General features: G+C 35.4%; 1 protein-coding gene across 5 annotated transcripts in view; it reads right to left on the bottom strand.

Moving 5' to 3' along the window:
* LOC101745162 (potassium/sodium hyperpolarization-activated cyclic nucleotide-gated channel 2) overlaps positions 1 to 16548 on the bottom strand; it is a 271145-nt gene extending 254597 nt beyond the window's left edge. For all 5 annotated transcript variants that reach the window (XM_038017547.2, XM_038017550.2, XM_062673961.1 and 2 more), the window contains exon 1: positions 16238 to 16548. The gene's annotated coding sequence lies outside the window, so the exon portion shown is untranslated. The remainder of the gene's footprint in view (positions 1 to 16237) is intronic.
* Between the last annotated feature and the right edge of the window lie 4577 nt (positions 16549 to 21125).

The raw sequence follows: 21125 nt of genomic DNA, 5'->3' as shown, positions 1-21125 counted from the left end.
GAAACATGTACCGGTCGGATGTGAATAAACCTTACAAATTATATGGTGTCGCAGGATAATTGGTTTAGGACTTAAATGGCTAAGGTGCAGTGGCTTTGTGCTGTAGCATGTTTGGTTCTCGCGCCAAAAAAGAACGACCTCTTCAAATTTCAAACAATCATCTAGGTGTACCTCTGGCATTACTGACCCCTATAAGCGACGGCGTTTCCTCGTCATTAGCTGTAACGTATGTTCGTCGGCCCCAGAAAGCAGTAAAAGAAATAAACTTAAAAAATACGAAATAGGGCACATAAGTACGAACAGTAAAGAATGCATTAAAGCAGATTCCGAAAATAATAACGCTGGAGGCGAAACAATAGCAAATTAATTAAAATACACTGCTGAAACCGGTATACATAATTTGATTTACCAATATAAAGCAGCAATGTTTCTGATTTGTTAGTCAATGCGACTGAGCTATCTACCATATATGCTAGATGGAATCCATCAAGTCACTTAGACCTGGTCCAGAAAGGGCGAATTCGCCGCGAAATCATTCGCGCGTCAGTGATACTTACATCGCGTCCACAAGCATCGCGCGAATTCAAAATACGCGCGTAAATCGCGTGCACTACGCCAGACTCTCGACTCGCGCGTGATTCGGGCGTAATGCGCGCGAGTCGAGATACTAGGGACGCCTTGTTGCGCCCAGTTAACGCGCGAATTCCAAAGCGAGTGTACGTATCCAGGGAAATGGAGCACCAAAATTTTAATACGGAATTGTTTATAGCCGAAATAGAAAAACGACTGGCGGTATGGGATTTGAAATCACCTGATTATGCCAACAGAATTTTAAAACGTAGATCTTGGAAACAATTGGTGTTAATATTTTCTGATAAAGATGATGACTCCGAGGAAAAAAAGAAAGTCATTAAGAATTGGATGTAGTAAATACATTTTATTTTCCCTCCGCTTTTGTCTCTTCCAGCGACAGTAAGCTTCGTACTGACTAAATTCTTCCCCAAATGCTCGTGCGTAGGCGGTCGCTCGTGATACGCACAAGAGTATCGCGGCGAATTCGCTCCTTCTGGACAAGCTCTTAGGCTAAAGTAAATATCAAAGATATCGATATAATATGTACATATCTGCACACAATAACCAGCCTGAATGAAACGAACAGTCCAACATTATTTCACAAAAAAATGAAACCTCCCATTAATATGCGAATATATAAATCTGAAAGACCCTTTAAATTTTAGATTCATTAATGGACAGAGTAGGGTTTTTTCGGCAACAACAGGACAGTAGATTAGATAGGCTAGCGGGTGAAGTGTAGAAAATATAGATATTATGTACATGCAAAGACATTTTGAAAGTGAAGAGCATAGTCTTAGTATACTTTAATATACTCTTTAAATTGTAAAAAAAAATTGTAAATTTTTAAGAGGGTGACTGGTTCGGCAATAAAAAAAAATAGTACGTTTTCCTACGTCGGAGAATAGATGATTTTGAATTCGTAAAAAAAAAGTTAATTATATTATATATATTTGTAGTTTTATAAGCCGTTCTCTGTGTTTTTTTTTTAATTTGTCTTTGGTCGTGACGAACAAACTCGCAAGTTTTATTGATTGAATCTAATCATTGTACAGCTACTATTGGAAGGTTTCGTCATACTATAATACTATAAATGTAACAATAGGTGATGCGTTAGTAGTATTTGCCAAATGGACATTTTTTGTACGGTAAATGGATAACACATTTGAGCATCGTCAGGTATTATTACCTTTAAATTAGTATGTAATCAAAACAGCTTCAAGAGGTTAATTCGTTTCGCATGCAAAACTAATAAAACTGCCATATGTTTCACGAACTCCGGTTACTTTAAAGTTATTTATTAGTTTAAACCCTAAGGCGAGTTTCGTTGGACTAACAATGAAAGGAATGAAAGTTTACCTTTTGGTTTGTACAAGGGAAATACCAGGTACAGTCTTCTACTTGGGAATATTTCGGAGACTTGTAAATAAGCGAATTATATAACGTACTAATGGACGTTTAATATTGTCTAAGGCTTCGGCGAGATACAGATACGGGGAATAGAATAGATAATGGCGAAAATTGAATTATTTCGGGTTCAATTTAGGGGTTATCTTTATTTTTTGGGGAGGGGAGTGACTGCCAATAACGTGGAGGCCTTTAAACTTGACTACAGAGGGTGGACAGGAGAGGGGTGGGATTTGGAAACTACTGGTTCGCAAGTGCATCTACCGCCGAATCAGAATTGCTAGTTCTTCGAAAAAATCAGTAGACTGTTGTTACGAGCCACGTCATTTCACGTCAAACTCTTTGATGAGTTCCATTTTGAAGGGCGAGACAGTTTGAATACAATTGAGACTATACAAATACCTTATACTATAAAATTCACCATGACGGGTAACGGCATCTGTGAACCCTACTATCCACATAACTCCAGATGTACCATGAGCTCTTCCAGTAGTGAATGCAATAAAAAAAAAACTTGAGCAACATTCTAACTGTGCTTATTAAATAATCTTTGTTTCTAAGTTAGTTCACAAGTAAATTAGATCTCATAAGTAAATATACATATTAGATAAATAAAAAAATAATAAAAAAAAGATTTTAAGCCGTACCATTTTTTATTTCATCCTTTATTTCATCCATAAGACAAAGTAATCATTATACTCGTATTGTCATGCCTGCATGTTGGTTGATCAGAATTCTTGAAGTCGATTAAAATTAGGTTGTAGACACGCTCAACGTAATATTGCTACACATAACTATGAGTTCGAAGCCTCTATTTTAATTTGCAATGACTGTCCTTCGCATCAAAAGAAAAGCATGGCTCTATAAAGTCAAAAGTATTATAATCTATACTAATATTATAAAGAGGAAAGATTTGTTTGTTTGTTTGTTTCGAATAGGCTCCGAAACTACAGGACCGATTTGAAAAATTCTTTTTCCATTAGAAGCCGACATTGTCCCTGATGAACATAGGCTACTTTTTTTTAAAAAAAAATTTTTTTTTTTTTGGTTTCATGTGTGTTTTAATGTTTCCGAAGCGAAGCGAGGGCGGGTCGCTAGTTATGTTATAACTGCATTAAAAAGTTCAATTAAAACGGTTTTATTAATCTAAAATAGGTAGTTTATTAATCTAAAGTAGGTAATAGTAGTTCGAAAATCGCTGACACATTATGTTTTTTGATTGCATATTGACAAATATTAATGTTACACATATCAACGCTATTTGATGATGTGCAAAAATAATATTAGCCAACAAATTCCCTTTGTTCGTGTGGCTAGTTTCGTTCTTTTCCGTGAAAATAGACTTGTAGAGTACTTGACGAATGTTCACGATTGACTACCACGGTGAAGGAATAACATCGTGTAATAAAAATCAAACCCGTAAAAATTATAATTTGCGTAATTACTGGTGGTAGGACCTCTTGTGAGTCCGCACGGGTAGGTACCACCGCCCCGCCTATTTCTGCCGTGAAGCAGTAATGCGTTTCGGCTTGAAGGGTCGGGCAGCCGTTGTAACTATACTAAGACCTTAGATCTTATATCTCAAGGTGGGTGGCGCATTTACGTTGTAGATGTCTATGGGCTCCAGTAACCACTTAGCACCAGGTGGGCTGTGAGCTCGTCCACCCTAATAAGCAATTAAAAAAAAACATACAATACACTGTAAACCATAAACGCTGCTTCTAAATTAATTCATCACTAAATTTAAATCTAATATCTCTACTTAGCCCGTGAGATGAACGTGGATCGCATTTAGAAGATCGACTGAGCAAACAAGGTTAACCAATTTGCATGTCATTTGAATTGACTTACAATAAATTATTGTGAAGTAAGATAATCCAGCCTGCAGGGATGCAAAGTTAATGCATTAATCCTTACCCTTGTCAACCAAAGACAGCTTTTCTGTTTATCGTATAATGTATCTGTGGTCATCGCACACAAATAAAGAAGTAAAAATACAAGATAAATTTGTTTACTTGGAATAATATTGAGTTTTTATCGCTCATAAATCGTTCTCTTAACGTGTTTATTTAACTGTGTTAGTGTGTGTGTGTGTGTGTCAGTATAATTTATATCAACACAATAGAATACGGAATCATCTCAGGCTAAATGCTAACACAATTACCCCGACAACATGCAATTCTTAAACAAACGATTCGTAATTATATGCTAATTAAAATATACAAGAACCGTCGTCAGTTTCTGAAATAATGCCAATAAAGTCTTATGGTAGAATCAGATATAATTAAATAAAAAATTCCAGATAAATTTTTATCTATGCACATATTTTAGGTTTTTTTAAGGGATTTTATGACCTGGTAACTAAGACCTTTAAGTCATGTCTTATTTTAATTTTTAATCTTATTTTTTTACGAAAAATGATAATATTGAGTGAAATAAAATGAAATGAAATGAAGATGATTAATTTGAGACTATAATCAATGGGATGAAATTAAATGAAATAAGATGAGATGATATGGGATGAAATATAATCTCATTAAAATGGTGGTCATTTACTAAGATTTTTCAGTGGACTTTTTGGAGGATCCCGAGAAGTTAAGTCCAGCGGCTTTGTTTCATTTTCCCACACTTGTGCACTTTCACAAATACTAAACAGTTAATAAGCCACCGTTATTATACATTTAAGCCCGAAGAAACACTAAATAGACAAAATAAAACAAATCACACGACTTCACACCTCGCGTTCCCGCCAAAAAGTCCCACACATTTTAGTTCTACAACTTTATCAAACTACCTACTATTTATCATTGAAACGTAGATTAATTAATTGGTCAATGTTTGCAACCAAATCAAATCCATAACAACGCGACTACAATGATATTAATTACCATTTGATACGTTTGCAACACGAGCCCGCAGCTCAGTGGATCGAGGAGCCAAGCAAATACTCAAATTCAGTGTACATATATTGACCGAGCACTTCGACGGAGGACGGTTAGCTGATCGCACATAGGCCACTGGGAAAAATCAATCGACGTCATAGCGTCCGGCCGCTAAGTGCCTTAATCCCTCTCCTTGCGTTCAACCTTTTTGCCGAAGATGAAAATTACACGTACTCGGAAAACTTAATTGTATTCGTGTCCGTAATTTGGATGTGCTCGAAACAAATACGACCGACGACGGTAATTCGAATTTTTTGAAGTCGCGTCACTGAAAATTCTGAATCAAGCATTACGTATTTTAAATCTAATATTCTTTTTTGTTTAAACGGTATAACAAATTGCATTTCTTTTGCTGTTTAGTAAATTAGCAAAAAAAAACTGGACAAGTGTCAAGGGATCACCCGGATGGAACGAAGTTCCTTTTGATTAATTAGTGAAGGAATTGTAATAAAAAATAAAATTTTATTTTATAAATATATTTAATTAATTATTTAATAACAAATAAGTAATTAATAAATAATAATAATTAATTAATTAAAATATTAAAATAGCTGGCTTGCTTTCTATGAGAGAGAGACAGACAGAAAAACACGCGCACGCCGCACGGCTTAAATACTTATTACACTTGGCTAAATTTAGTCGACTGAATTCGGAAGCAAATTTAGAAGCTTCTGATTACACTGTTCTTAATTCAGTTACTGAATCAATTGTCAGTTTAAACGCGACGAAGTTGGACGTGTCGTGTGTGTATAAGGATGACCCCAATATTGTCTAGACAACAAAAAATTGGTCTTGGCGTAGCCGTCGCTGTCGGCTCAATTGAAAAACAAAAGAAGAATATGGGTGAAGAAATATTTATTGCTCCGCGGAAAGATAGCAAATATGAACATTATGAGTGATTTAGAACCAGCCGGCTACGGAAATTATCAATAAATGGATTCGAGATCGTTTGACCTAATATTAAACCTTGTGACATCGTTTATTCAAAAGCAGGATACTATCCTACGACACTACGATAGTCTATTATATATCTATTATATAACTATTACATATCTAATCCTACGATGGTATAAGTCCAAAAGAAAGATTGGTTGTAACATTAAGATTTCTTGCAACAGGAAATTCGTATCAAGATTTAAAATTTAGTTCTTCAATATCCCAACCCCTGCTGACAAAAATTAGCCCTGAAACATGTCGGGCTATTTATAAATGTCTGGCACATTAAATAAAAGTGACTGAAATTAATACTTTTTATTCGGAAGTAACAAACAAACTAAAACGCCCTTATAGTCTAGTCAACAAGTTCAAAAACGTGTTAAATAGACATAAAGCTCCTAAAAATATGTACGATAGCTCATTGGATGCGGAATGATGTCTACAAAAATGTTTTTTAAGGGCTTATTAGCACATAAAAAATTGCGATTGTTATAAACAAAATAAGATTAAAAAAAAAAGGAATTTGGTTTTTCCTTAATTATTTCTAAAATAATGATATTTAAGGAATTTTGAAAAAAGATCCTGAAAGAGGAGAAAATTTCCAATAAAAAAGTCCCAACTCCCGGAATTCTATCTCTATTATTTATAAAAAAAATTAACGCTGAAAATAGCGCTCCGCGAGGTCGTTACGGCATAGGCGCGCCGTCTAAAAAGCCGGTATATCACCTAAAATATTTTTTTTATAGTATTAAATAACAATTTAAAAATTTGAATAAATTATGGAGTAATCTAAACACTTAAACGAAAAAAACCTCGGTGAAAAAAAAATTTTATATCGATTTTTCAAAAATTTACACCATTGTTAATTAACTAACTTTTTTCCAATCTCTGTTTTTATAAATTACGGTATAAAAGTTACAATAATTCATCTATAAATTTTTCGCTTCGTGGAGCTCTTATCATTTAAGTACTTAATAAAGTTAAGCAAAAAAATTTTTTTAATCTTTATTATTTTGATAATTATAATTTTTTTTAATTAACAAAAAATTAAATTTCTAAAAAATGTTATGAAAAATAGTTTTTTTTCGTAATATCTTAATATTGCTGTTTTTGCATCTACCATAGGTATTAATTAACATTTAAAAAAAAATTTTTACGCTGTTTGTTAAGAAATTGTTTTCACCTAGGTTTTTTTCGTTCAAGTGTTTAGATTACACCATAATTTATTCAAATTTTTAAATTGTTATTTAATACTATAAAAAAAATATTTTAGGTGATATACCGGCTTTTTAGACGGCGCGCCTATGCCGTAACGACCTCGCGGAGCGCTATTTTCAGTGTTAATTTTTTTTTATAAATAATAGAGATAGAATTCCGGAAGTTGGGACTTTTTTATTGGAAATTTCCTGCTCTTTCAGGATCTTTTTTCAAAATTCCTTAAATATCATTATTTTAGAAATAATTAAGGAAAAACCAAATTCCTTTTTTTTTTAATCTTATTTTGTTTATAACAATCGCAATTTTTTATGTGCTAATAAGCCCTTAAAAAACATTTTTGTAGACATCATTCCGCATCCAATGAGCTATCGTACATATTTTTAGGAGCTTTATGTCTATTTAACACGTTTTTGAACTTGTTGACTAGACTATTAAGCACGGAGAGCTATGGGACGACTGAAATCATTAAGTAACTAAATGCGATTACACCTTCCTAAATGTGTTTCTAATTAGGCTTCTAAATGATTCAGTCAGTCAGAAACCATCCTTGCTACTGAATTCAATATGCTAGCCTACTGAATGCTATTACACTTCACTGAATTCAGTAGCGACTGAATTCGGTCGACTATATTTAGCCAAGTGTAATAAGCGCTTTACAACTATAGCAAAAAGTGCCGTTACAACTTTTGGTCTTAATTTTTTCCGTCTAGCCCCCTTTCGCAACGCGCGATAAGGAACTTCGTTCCAATTACATAAGATATGTATCTGTTTAATTAGAATATTTTTGCGATTAATCAACAAAACAACGGAACACAATCTCATTCTATTTTCCAAATTAAATATATTGCAGACATTAAATTAGTTATAACAAACTGATACTAGTGTCAAAACAATCGTATGAAAGCATTCGGAACTACATCATACGTTGGTGACAAGAGACTGTAAAGTAATAAATCATTGAGTATGTAAGCACGTCGGAGGACCGCCGAGCAACGTATAGAGGAACATCCAGACAAAGCGAACTCGTCACTCAAGATATTACCGGCATTCATAGCGGTGACAGCGTTGGCAAATTCCGCCATTGAATCGTTCAATCAATAAAGAGTGAGTAAGCGAAATATAAATTTAAATATCTAACGTCGATGAGATATGTGTCGATTACTGGTGGTAGGACCTTTTGTGAGTCCGCGCGGGTAGGTACCACCACCCTGTCTAGGTTTGAAGGGCGGGGCAGCCGTTGTAACTGTACTGAGACCTTACAACTTATATCTCAAGGTGGGTGGCGCATTTACGTTGTAGATGTCTATGGGCTCCAGTAACCACTTATCAGCACGTTGGGTGTGAGCTCGTCCACCCATCTAAGCTATAAAAAAAATTAAATAAAACATGTGTGATCAAATAATGATAATTTTAACAACTTATTTTACTATTTTATCTGGTCACCATTAAACAGTTGCAAAGCCAAGCCGTAAATCGGATGATCGAGTAAAAGCCTCAATATGTATAGTGATAATTAAATAAATAAATAATGCTACGTTACAAACCGTAATTCGTGCTTTATGAGTGACGGAACCAGGCAGAATGAAGATATCAACTCCTATCCGTTCACTACACATTCTACAACTCTCACATATTATAAAATATTTAAATCCGAATACATAGAACCACAAATCAGACTAAATAAACGTCATTCAATATGAGAAATGCAACCAAACTCATTGGCGCCACATTTCGTTTCCACAAATGAAAACTGTTGAATGAACTTCAATTATATTTTCCGATATCTTATGCCCGCTTGTATTTTCGTAACTGGATCGTGTCACGGCACGGCGCCCCACGAGGTGCCCGCGTAAAATTACGCCGATATAACTGCCCCATAATTAAACAATAAAATACACATAAATTTATTAAGCTTAACGGTTAATGTATGGTAATACATCAAATCCGCAAAATTATAATTTGCGTAATTACTGGTGGTAGGACATCTTTAGTCCGCACGCGTAGGTACCACCGCCCTGTCTATTTCTGCCGTAAAGCAGTAATGCGGTTCGGTTTGAAGGGGATAAGACAGCCGTTTTAACTATACTCAGATCTTAGTACTTATATCTCAAGGTGGGTGGCGCATTTACGTTGTAGATGTCTATGGGCTCCAGTAACCACTTAACACAAGGTGGGCTGTGAGTACGTCCACCCAACTAAGTAATAAAAAATAATAATAAGTTATGAATAGACCATCTTAAACGCTGAACGCTTTTTTTGCGATCATGTACGTTTTTTTTTTTTAGTTTTTGCTCCTACACAATTATTTATAATCTAAGAACAATTGATCGATATTGCTATGAGTCACCGACGTTCCACGATTTAGGAAATGACAAATGGTTTTACCGTAGCCAACACTATCATCCTTTATTTACATTTAGAACAAAGACTTCGTAGTTCCGTAGCGCAATTTTTTGATGAAGTTCTTATAGGTATTTTATTGTGTGGTGGATAACGAGTTTATGACGCACATACTAGCACAAGAAATTGAAGAAAGAAGAAAGAGAAAGAAGAAGAATTGCTCGCGGCTGAAGTAGATAGGGCGGGTAGTAGGTAGGCAGTGAAATAGTAGTGCGTTTGGGTGTGAAGGATGGGACAGCCGTTATACTATAAAACTGAGACTTAGAACTCATGTCTCAAGTCGGGTGGCGGCGTTTACGCTGCTAATGTCAATGGACTCCGGTAACCGCTTAATAGCAAGTGGGAAGGTGGGTGGGTAAAATCACCAACCCAGTTAAGTAATTTAAAAAGACCAGTACTACGATTTCAATGTTGGCTTTTTAATTACGTATTTTATTTCGTGTACAAAAATTAAGAACGTATAAAGTGACGTACTTTTAATAAAAATTACAAATGCAAAACATTAAAATATATATCTAATTAAATTAAATCTATTAAGTCCTATTTATTATTTCTCAAGTTCGTTTCCAGAATCTAATATAATAAATAGCATATTACCCATTCAATTTGAATTCTAATTATATTTAATTCACAAAACGAAAAATAATAATTAATTATTCATTTCATATTCAACGCATGGTAAAATATACTTTTGAAATTATACCTGCGGAGAGCGGTAATACTCTCAGAAGTCATCGAAGCAAAACATGTAACCGTACTCAGACCGAGGCGCTTGAAATAAACATTGAACACGGTAAATCAAATTTCCATTAGCCTTTTATAAAATCAGAAAAATTTACATGTAATTCTGTGCAAATAATAATCAACTGAACAGGCTGTTAGGTGCTCAAACGAATTCTCATACAAAAATCAGCAACACCGTTCGTGTTATAGCCAGCGTGCTACTGGAAATTTAAATTTTCGGTCTTTTAACAAAAGGTCTAATTACGATTTGATGTCATTTGTTTTTTAAATAAACGCAGTGTTAAAGCGGAAATCAATAAAAAAAAGTATTACGTATCTGTTCATTTAATAAAGAAGAATTTACTCGAATCTGTTCTACTAGCAAAACTTAATTGTTTATTGACATTTTTGGGGTAAATATGCTTTTAAATGTTAAACTTAAGAATCTGCTTTAAGTAGACATGGCAATGCAACGATAGCTTTATGAATACATTTTAATTAAACGCGGCTGTCAATTATTGAAAACGCACAATCTACCTTGTTCACTTTTGAAAAGTTACTTTATTGAACTTGATAGAAATAGAATTGATAGAAATGAAATATTGCACCTGAATGAATATTGCACCTTTGCAAACTTGATAGAAATGAAATATTGCACCTACTGAAAGTTTTTTTTTTTTTATTGCTTAGGTTGGTGGACGAACTCACAGCCCACCTGGTGTTAAGTGGTTACTGGAGGACATAGTCATCTACCACGTAAATGCGCCAACCACCTTGTTATATAAGTTCTAAGGTCTCAAGTATAGTTACAACGGCTGCCCCACCCTTCAAACCGAAACGCATTACTGCTTCACGGCAGAAATAGGCAAGGTGGTGGTACAGAAATAGGCAGGGTGGTGGTGTGACTGTGAATTGTCTACCTAGTTACAACGGCTGCCCCACCCTTCAACATGGTTTATACAAATATAAATTACGGTAGTGATACAATATAGTGCGCATAAGTAGCATGGAACAAAACCCCGCTTCGTTAGCACTTTAGTATCTATGAGGAGAAGCAAAAGAATCGCCACTTTAACAGTCTTCAAGATTCGCCACAATTCACTGAAGAAATACAAGCCACTGGAAGTCGAGCTTTCTAGTTAGCCCGGCAGAAAAGTGCAAGCGTGGCGATCGAAACTTGTGTCTGAAGGAGATCTCTGCGGGTCGGGTCTCTGAATGTGGTGATTTGATTTAAGTTCAATTCAACCCATTGCAGAAGCCAGTTTAGTGCGCGAAACGACTGATTTATCGTGCCGATGCTATTCCCAGGAGAATCCAAACAAACTTCCCAAACTATTGGGATTATTAACATTTCGAGCATTTGTATCGATTTATTTGAAAGGTAAACAGGGTAGGCCTCGAAATTTTTGGGAAACTTCAAAAGAGTGATACTCCGCGCCTGATTAAAAACTTGTGATTTCAAAGCAAAATATTTGGGTACTGGACCTTAGTACCCAAATATCGCTACCGCAATTAACTTAATACAAAAAAGGCTATTTGGATTATAAATGATTTAGGTCTTACGGATCGCGTGGAATATAATTATCGGTCTTTAGAGAATCTAACCTTTTTTGTTTGTTTGTTGCATTCCATAATATTTTGCTTTGTAATACCTATTCGACAACAATATAATTAAGCAGGCTGGGTAATTTCTAGTAATTTTACAAAACTTACGATAATTCAACTCGACCGCATCATTTCTGCTTCCAACTCCGCAATTATACTAAGAGCTGGAATGAGTCATAATAATAATCTATTTATATTGTACTTGTTATTCTAAATCGTCGAATACTATGCTACGTAACAAAATATCTCTTTTTTTTCCTGACATTACCCATGTAACCGAATGTAAAAAAAAACTTTGTTGGTTGCTCGCAAAAACTTTAGTTAAAGCTCGCAAAAACTAACAATGTACTTTTTATGTTGTGATTTATATATATATAATTTTATATAATTTTAATGGATGTAAAAACTATTCCCGAACATGTTATTTAGCCGAAATTACATTTCAGGCGTGTTTATTACACTGCCATAATATAACTGTAACTATAAAAATCGGTAATTTTGTGTGAGACGAGAGAACAGAGTTTATTTGGTTTGATATATTTGAAGTTTATAAAACAATAACGGTTCTACGCATAATAAGTAAGGTATCAGAGCTTTATAAGCCCGTTATGGGCATTATAAAACTGAATCAGACCATATAAATAGCACTGTTCTATTGCATATTCTATAAACGGGTGAAAGAACTCATAGACCACTTCGTATTAAGCGATAACCGGGACCTATTTTGAGATATATTACAAGACAAATCCAAAAATTGATTTAACGTTGTAGTTACTTACAGTAAAAACTGAGATTTAGAACAGAAAGTAATAACAGAAATTGTAAAAAAATATCACCGAGACAAAGTTTCAAACATCAAAATGTTTTCGTAAAAAATCGATATCGCAATGCAACACAGTGCGAAACCTAACGGTGCATAAACTCATACCGAATAATGATAAATCATCGACCCACGCCTGGGATACTCGGCAGGATGCAAATACAAGATCGATAATATATTACCAATGAAAACGGTCAATGTATTGGCGCCCACATACGATGACGTACGCGTGCGTTGCTTTAAATTAATTGTTGTGTTTTAGATAGAAATCGACCTGCATATTCATTCTCATGATGTCATAATACTGTGACAGACGGTTCAGCAACAAATGTGTATGTATTTGAACCAAGTATGTTTGAGTATTTGCTATTAAGTGGGTAAAATTGTCACCATCATCTACTTTTGGTTTTTCGACCCCACCAATTAACATCCTACTAGTAAGAGTATAAGGTTTATAAAGTTGCGAGCCAAACCATAGAATGAACAAAAATAAAAGAACCGACATCACTCTGCAAGATGAACTCCAAGAGGAGAGCTATTAACTAAGATACTTGGATATCGCCCTCTGCTGTTGCGTTTTAACTAAGATGGGTCCACAAGTTTCAAGGCTGCCTCGATGTTAAACAGATGCTCATCTCGAGATATACAAAGCTGAATGATTTTCATAAATACTGGAGGTAGGACGTCTTGCGAGTCCGCACGAGTAGGTACCAACACCCTGCCTATTTCTGCCGTGAAAGTGAAACCTTACAACTCAAGTTTCAAGGTAGATCGCGGCATTTGTGTTTTAGATGTCTATGGGCTCCGGTAACCACTTAACTCCAGTAGGGCTGTGAGCTCGACCACCAATCTATGCAATAAAAAATAAATAAATAAAAAAGGTCCAAAATATTATGAATGAATTATGCTCTTTAGAGCATGCTGTACTCTCTCAAAGGGAGCCTAAAAAAAAACCAAATAGATTAAGATCGTAACTAGATGAGCCAGTCTTCAAGTTTAATGAAGTGAGAAACGTTATTCGTAACGTAACGTAACGTTCACCCACACATGCAAAAAATAAAAACAATAAAAAAATCTGGACTTCTAGACTGCTATCTTTAGTCACATATAGTTAAAATCGTGGTTAAAGGACCTTTTTGGCACGACATTTTGATTTAAATCTTTTGTGCTATTCGATTCAATTCCCGTATCCTTTGCGAACAATTTAAATATTTTTATCTTCATAATTTATGCTAATGTAACGGACGCCGCAACTGCTTTTATAAATATAGTCTTTTATGTAGATTTATAGTAATTATGAACTAAACATTCTATTCCGTAACACTGTTCATAGATGAAGAAAGATATCAAATCCGATGACGGTTCAGCAATAAAGTTAATAGTCAAATGGAAATGAAAGGTTTAACACATAAATCAGAAAGGAAAGATTAGCGCTAAATATGCGAACACGATTCTTTAAATACATTAATTAACAATCGACTTCACGGGGAGGTTCTCCATTCAGATCGTATGTTTTCTTTTTTTATTGCTTAGTTGTAGGAATAACCATAATGCTTAATCGGGCAAGTTCAGATTTTATACTCAGTAGTTACGCCAATTGTGAATCGACTGCAAGAGGATTCTTGATTCGGACCTTACGTTTATTATTTTTTCATTACCACATTTGATATACGTTATTTCATTGAATGGTACACTCATTAATTCGTAAAGAGTTAAGTATAACTACCACTTATTTCTAAAAATCTACCGTATAATCTACCGTAATAACGAATACAAAATGGTTCATATGTATACCTAATTATAATTTTTCTTTTTTATGGTATTAGATGGGTAACGAACTAACGGTGATTTATCGTGGTCACTGGAGCTCATAGACAACACAACGCCAATGACCCTATTTACCTTGAGACGTGAGGTCGAAGTCTCAATTGTGTAAATAGCCGTAACTTATGACTGTTTCGCGACAGAAACCGAGGGTCGTGCTCAGTGGGGTGCTATTCCAGAGACCTATGTCCAGCCCGGGACTACTATAAGCTGACCTATGTCCAGCACTGGACTGCTATAAGCTGATGATGATCCGCGCGGACTTATAATACGCCCTACCACCAACAAATAGGTCTCCATTATTGTGTTATAATTCAGAGATTATTTCATCGCCTGCTCAGAACAAAGAGCAAAATAATATGAAATGGGAAATCCCGAAAAAATGAATCTGTCTGAAGAATAAGGGACACGAAACAATTTAGGTTGAACAACGTTTACTTTTAAGCCGTTACAAGATGATTCCATTTTTATTTGCCTGTTAAGTTTGTATTCAACAAAATGATTGTGTGGTTATTTTGTTGGATTTTCGCGGGTATCATACGTAATTAAAACTAGGTACTTACTTTTTACTTTTACTACATCATCATCATCATCAATATCATCATCAGCCTTTATCTGCCCACTGCTGGACATAGGCCTTCCCCAATGCCTTCCACATAATGCGGTCCTCCGCCTTCCGCATCCAACGACTTCCCGCCGTGCGCACTGAATGCTTTAAATTATTCGTAACTTCACAAATATTAGAATACTAAGATAATAAGAAAAAAGTGATATTAAATCGTAAAATGATAATTTTAAATGATCGCATTTTTTTAGCAACGCGTATTATTTTCAGGGATAGTTCGATTAACTTTATAATTATGAAACTATCATGTTTGTATCAAGTTAACGTCTAGCCACAAATTAATTTCTAAATTTTCAATGATCGCATTTTTTTAGCAACGCATATTATTTTCAGGGATAGTTCGATTAACTTTATAATTATCAAACTGTTTCTCTCAAGTTAACGTGTAGCCACAAATTAATTTGTTATAATATGTATTTAATGTCGCTAGCAATGTCGTGATAAATTGTCATACGCTTCAACCTGGATTTTCTTCGATAAAACTGCCATTAATCGGTAAAATCCCTTTTTATACGACATCATTACTAATACGTACTTGACTTGAAGACGTGTGTACATAATATTATGTAATAAAAATAATATTATGAAGTACCTACCCCGGGCTTGACTTTTGTACTTTACGCGAATGAAAGGATCCGTATGCGACTCCGACCTTCCAATTAGGCGGTTTCCTATAGAACTTTTCTAGCTCTGACCATATTCATGAAAAGGAAATGAGTTTTAACCACTCCGTATAGGAACACGTGGTTATTATGTACGTAAATTGATTACGACCGTACTTACAAACAAAAACATAACATGCTGAATAACTTCGAATTTAAACGAAGATGATTGGGAATATTTTATTAAAGAATATTTCATTGCACTCTGCACTACCTTTGGTTGACTGGTAGAGAATGCCTTAAGCATTAAGGCCGCCAATGTAAATTTTACATGAAGTGTAATAAATAAATAAATAAAGTGAAGTCGCAGTCAAGGATTACTCGAGCAGTAGCCACCTAAAATAACTGAATGTGGCATTTTCTTGAGAAAGTAGCTCAGTGTCGTATTCTTTCGTTAACGGTGCCTTTGGAGACATAACGTAGTCGGTGTGTCTCGATTCCCGTTACATAACGCACCGGCAGCATTCCACAATAATCGAATGATCGTAACACCGGTACTTACTGCATCGATTATGTCATCTCTCAGCTGACGGTCAGTGCACGAGGCGAGTGTAGACGGGCGGGCGCGAGGTTATCAGTCGATATGAGTCGGGCGCGAGTCGGAGAGCGTGGGTTCGAGCCGCGGGGTCGATGTGGGGGAGGAGTTCGGAGGCTGCGGACTCACCGTGCGGTTGGTTACATAAGTCGCGAGCGGGTGCGAGGACACGTACAGCCCCTCTGGGGCTTGAAGCGCGACTGCCGCTCGGGCGCCGCCCCGCCGCCGCGCCGCCTTCGTTCAGACGCGATTAAACAGCCTTCACGTGTGCGACGCGTCTCACGCTTAAAAGCGCGCCGCTAATAAACCTTTGCCGAACACGAATTTTGAGATTACTCACTGCTCAGACTAGACCTGTAGAATTACTTGCGTCTACATGCTGAAATAAATGTACGCCGACCTTACTCCACGTTCAGTAAGGCGGGAACTCTTGTTAAGATTAAAAGCTCTCGCAAAACTTTTTATTTATGTTTCCTTAATTCATTACTAAAATTTCTCTTTGAAGTTTCGCTATTAATGACGTAATCAAATTATACATTTAAAAAAGTAAATCTTTTCAGTTCGCTCGGTTATCAATAGTGTATTTATTATCAGTGACACTTTATTTGTACCGTTTCTAGGAAAATATATCGCCATTTTATTTGTTACCGCACACAACAAAACACACAAAACGAATTGGTTGTCAAGCATCCCGACCTATATAAATAAATCACTGCTGTATTCAAATTTCATTTTCATTACCTACTACAAATAAACTAGGATCAACAGCATTTGCAATTGAAAAATAAATTACGGACTTAGAAAATTAGGGAAACACTGTGTTCCCAGTATTGCTGAAGTTCACGAGCGACACCAGGTTCCTTCCGTCAAACCAAAACCACAGCCAAAATCATCCCATCAGTCGTCATGATGCTGACAAAGTACCATTAAATTCGTTTATTTTTTTATGCTTTTGTGAGCTATTGACTTCGCAGCCGAATTGATGTAAAATGGTTACCGTAAACCTAAATGGCACCACATATCTTGAGAAATGACGTCGAAGTCTCATTTCTATTGTTTAAAATCTGTTTTACCCTCCCTTTACTAGGCCCCGCCTATTTCTGCCATGAAGCAGTAATGCATTTCGGTTTGAAGGGTGGGGCAGCCGTTGTAACTATACTTGAGACCTTAGAACTTATCTCAAGGTGGGGGGCGCATTTACTTCGTAGATGTCCATGGGCGCCAGTAACCACTTAATACCAGGTGGGTTGTGAGCTCGGCCAACCATCTAAGCAATAAAAAAAAAAATAACGCACGACTACTTCTCGGTATAAAATAAGTGGTTAGTAAATTAGTAGTACAAAGCCGGGCTAACTTATGCGGAATTTACATTACGAAATAAGTGTCATGCATGTTGAACTCAGTTTCACGAAAGTAGTTTCGTATATGGGAAAGTGATTTCGTAAAAAAAAATTTGTGTCGCGAAATCCACAGTATCGCAGTATCGCAGTACTGGTGGTAGGGTTCTGTGTAGAAGCCCGCCCGGGTTGGTACCACCGTCCTGTCTATTTCTGCCGCAACAGTAATACTGTGTTCCGGTCTGAAGGACAGGATAGCCGGTGTAACATATATAAGACTGCCCATCCAGGCCAGAATAGGCAGCGCATCTAAGTCACTGATGTAGTTTGGATGTCTATGGGCGACGGTTATCATTTCCCATCAGATGAGCCGTAAGCTCGTCCGCCTATCGAAAGCAATAAAAAAAAAAAAGTAACCATGGCGCCATCAGCATCAAAGCTATATTTTGCTATATTCAATGTAGCTAAAGAAATGCTTATATACCTAAAAACTTAAAAAAAGACTATCAAGAAAAAAGACGTTGGTAGGCTCGAGGATGATTAACAAGAACGCATTTAGGTGCAATGAAGTTAGTCTCTGAATTAGCAGATGAAGATCCTGAGAGCTATAAAAACTAATGTAAAAGTAATGTCACGAAATTAATTTCATGCCACTAATTTCGTTATGTAAATTCGCCTTTAGAAAACACATCCTACCACAGCCAAATACCAGCCGGTATAATACTCAGATACCACGCCATTTTTCTTTACGCCACAAAAGTAATTTTTTTTTATTGCTTAGACGGGTGGACGAGCTCACAGCCCACCTGGTGTTAAGTGGTTACTGGAGCTCATAGACATCTACGACGTAAATGCGCCACCCACCTTGAGATATGAGTTCTAAGGTCTCAGTATAGTTACAACGGCTGCCCCACCCTTCAAACCGAAACGCATTACTGCTTCACGACAGAAATAGGCGCGGTCGTGGTACCTACCTGCGCGGACTCACAAAAGGTCCTACCACCAGTATTTATGGCATTTCGTTGCAATAAGCAAGTTAATAAAACAATATTACTTATTGTAATCATGTTATTGAATTGAAATATTCGAGAATAACCCTCGCAAATTAATAAATTTCCTGATACGTTATAATATGATAAGTTTAAATATTAACCCATTCATTAACGAATGTTATCTGAACAGGTCGAGTGCAGGAAGTAGGTGTCAGATATGAAAAATAATTATAACTTTTATATCTGTGTGATGTGTGCGTGCTTGCGGGTATGTGTGTGAGTGTTTGAAGATGAAACATAATTTACGACAGTAAATTGGGACTATTTAGCGTTTTTTATTTGGGGTCTTAAAAATACAAATACATAATTCCATTCTGGATCGCATTTAGTGTGAAAAATGTTGACGCTGACGCTAAAGGTAAATAAATATATATTTTTTTTTTGCTGAGATGTATGGACGAGCTCACAGCCCACCTGGTGTTAAGTGGTTACTCGAGCTCTTAGACATCTACAACGTAAATGCCGCCACTCACTTTGATATGAGTTCTAAGGTCTCAGTTTTTAAAGTACAACGGATGCCCTACCCTTCAAACCGAAACGCATTACTGCTTCACGGCAGAAATAGGCAGAGTGGTGGTACCTACCCGTGCGGCCTCACAAGAGGTTCTACCACCAGTAATTACGTAAATAATAATAATAACATCGGGAAACAGTAGGCTTTATCTTGTTCACCGACCTAAAGTGTAATAATAAGACCTTTTGAAGAGATAAAAGTTGGAAGAGGGCTATTTTACTAAAAAAGATTTTAATTATGGAAATTTTGTTACCCAAGATTAACTATCTAGCTAGATTGTTTAAGTCATAATTTATTGATTGCGACTGTTCAACTCAGATGTTCATGATCATTCATGATCAGAGGGGCCGCTTGCGTGAGCAGCAGCAAAAAAAAAACATTTTTCTGGAAATCTTCTCCAACAATTTATGTTGAATGTTCCATAAAAAACTCTTATTTACTAACTGTCTTTTTAATAGAGCGCCCGTAGCCTAATGTTCGTTATATTCGTTTTGAGGAATGAATTAGAATTATATATGGAAAACACAAAAGCAATTAGTCATAAATTAATGTTGTTTTTGTATTTTCTAATTCCTTGTATAGTTACATATACATATTCGTAGATTATCTATATATTAATACGTGAAGCAAAAACTTTGTATGCCTTTTTACGAAAATTGCGCGGACGGAGGAGTATGAAATTTCCCACACTTATAGAGAATATAGAGAAGAAGTGCACAATACTAATATATTTTTTAAATAATGCATAAAAGATACATTAAATCAATAAAGAAAACATTAAATACACTACCATGTATTTGACACAACACATATATAAAAATATACTGTTTGTTTATTGTCAAACTTTTGTTAGTGTTTAAAGTCTGTGGTCAAATTGAGAATTGATTAATATTGTTTGTCTTTATTATTATTTGTGTATAGTGTAGTTTTGGCGAAACCTGTGATTATATTATATAAGTACAATAGTATTTAACAGTAGAACCATATGTTTAAACATAAAATTTTAATTCATTAAAGTTGAATTTCGACTTCTGCGGGATCACTAGTATTTCTAGTTTCTTGCACAGACTTGGACAGGTGGAATAAAAAAAATTTAAAAGAAATTATATTCTATCGTATCGTAAATTTCTACATTTATTAATAATAATAATATTAAATTCGTGTCTAAATTCTTGATAATCCTATTCCGTATTGATAGAGAATGAAAATTTATTGAATCGAATAATTTTCAACGTTCAGCGCCATCTACCGACGAGTAGTGGAACTAAGAAAATCGCCGAGTTCACCTTTTTCTTTTATCTTCATATTATATTTTTTAAACTTAATTTCATTAGAATATGAATAGATCCAACAGTTTCGTTTGACGTTATTCTCTCATTAATGTCGTTCTTATTTTATTATTGTCTAATTAGTATTTATTTGAAAAAAAAAGTCGTAACTGCTATCAATTTTACGAAAACATTTCCGTTGGCGTCTGTTATATTATTATAGCATCTTCGGACTACAATTTAAAAAAATATAAACAAAACTGGTCATGTATTAAGACGGAAAACTAGGTAGACAATTTACAGTCACACCACCACCCTGCCTATTTCTGTACCACCACCCTGCCTATTTCTGGCGTGAAGCAGTAATGCGTTTCGGTTTGAAGGGTGGGGCAGCCGTTGTAACTATACTTGAGACCTTAGAACTTATATCTCAAGGTGGGTGGCGCATTTACGTTATGGATGTCTATGGGCTCCAGTAACCACTTGACACCAGGTGGGCTGTAAGCTCGTATTGTTTAGAATTAGAATTTTTATGTCATCTTAATTGAAAATTTATTTGTATTTGTATTGTGGAGTAAATAAATGCAATTATTAATATTATTATTATTATTAAATACTCAAGGAGTAAATACGTAATTATTTTTGAAATATTCGAAATAAATTCGGGTTTCTTTATAGAATCAA

This window comes from Bombyx mori, chromosome 19 (assembly GCF_030269925.1).
Source record: "Bombyx mori chromosome 19, ASM3026992v2".
NCBI classification, from domain to species: domain Eukaryota; kingdom Metazoa; phylum Arthropoda; class Insecta; order Lepidoptera; family Bombycidae; genus Bombyx; species Bombyx mori.
Note: the sequence above shows the minus strand (reverse complement) of the source record. Positions and strands in the feature narration are given on the sequence as shown.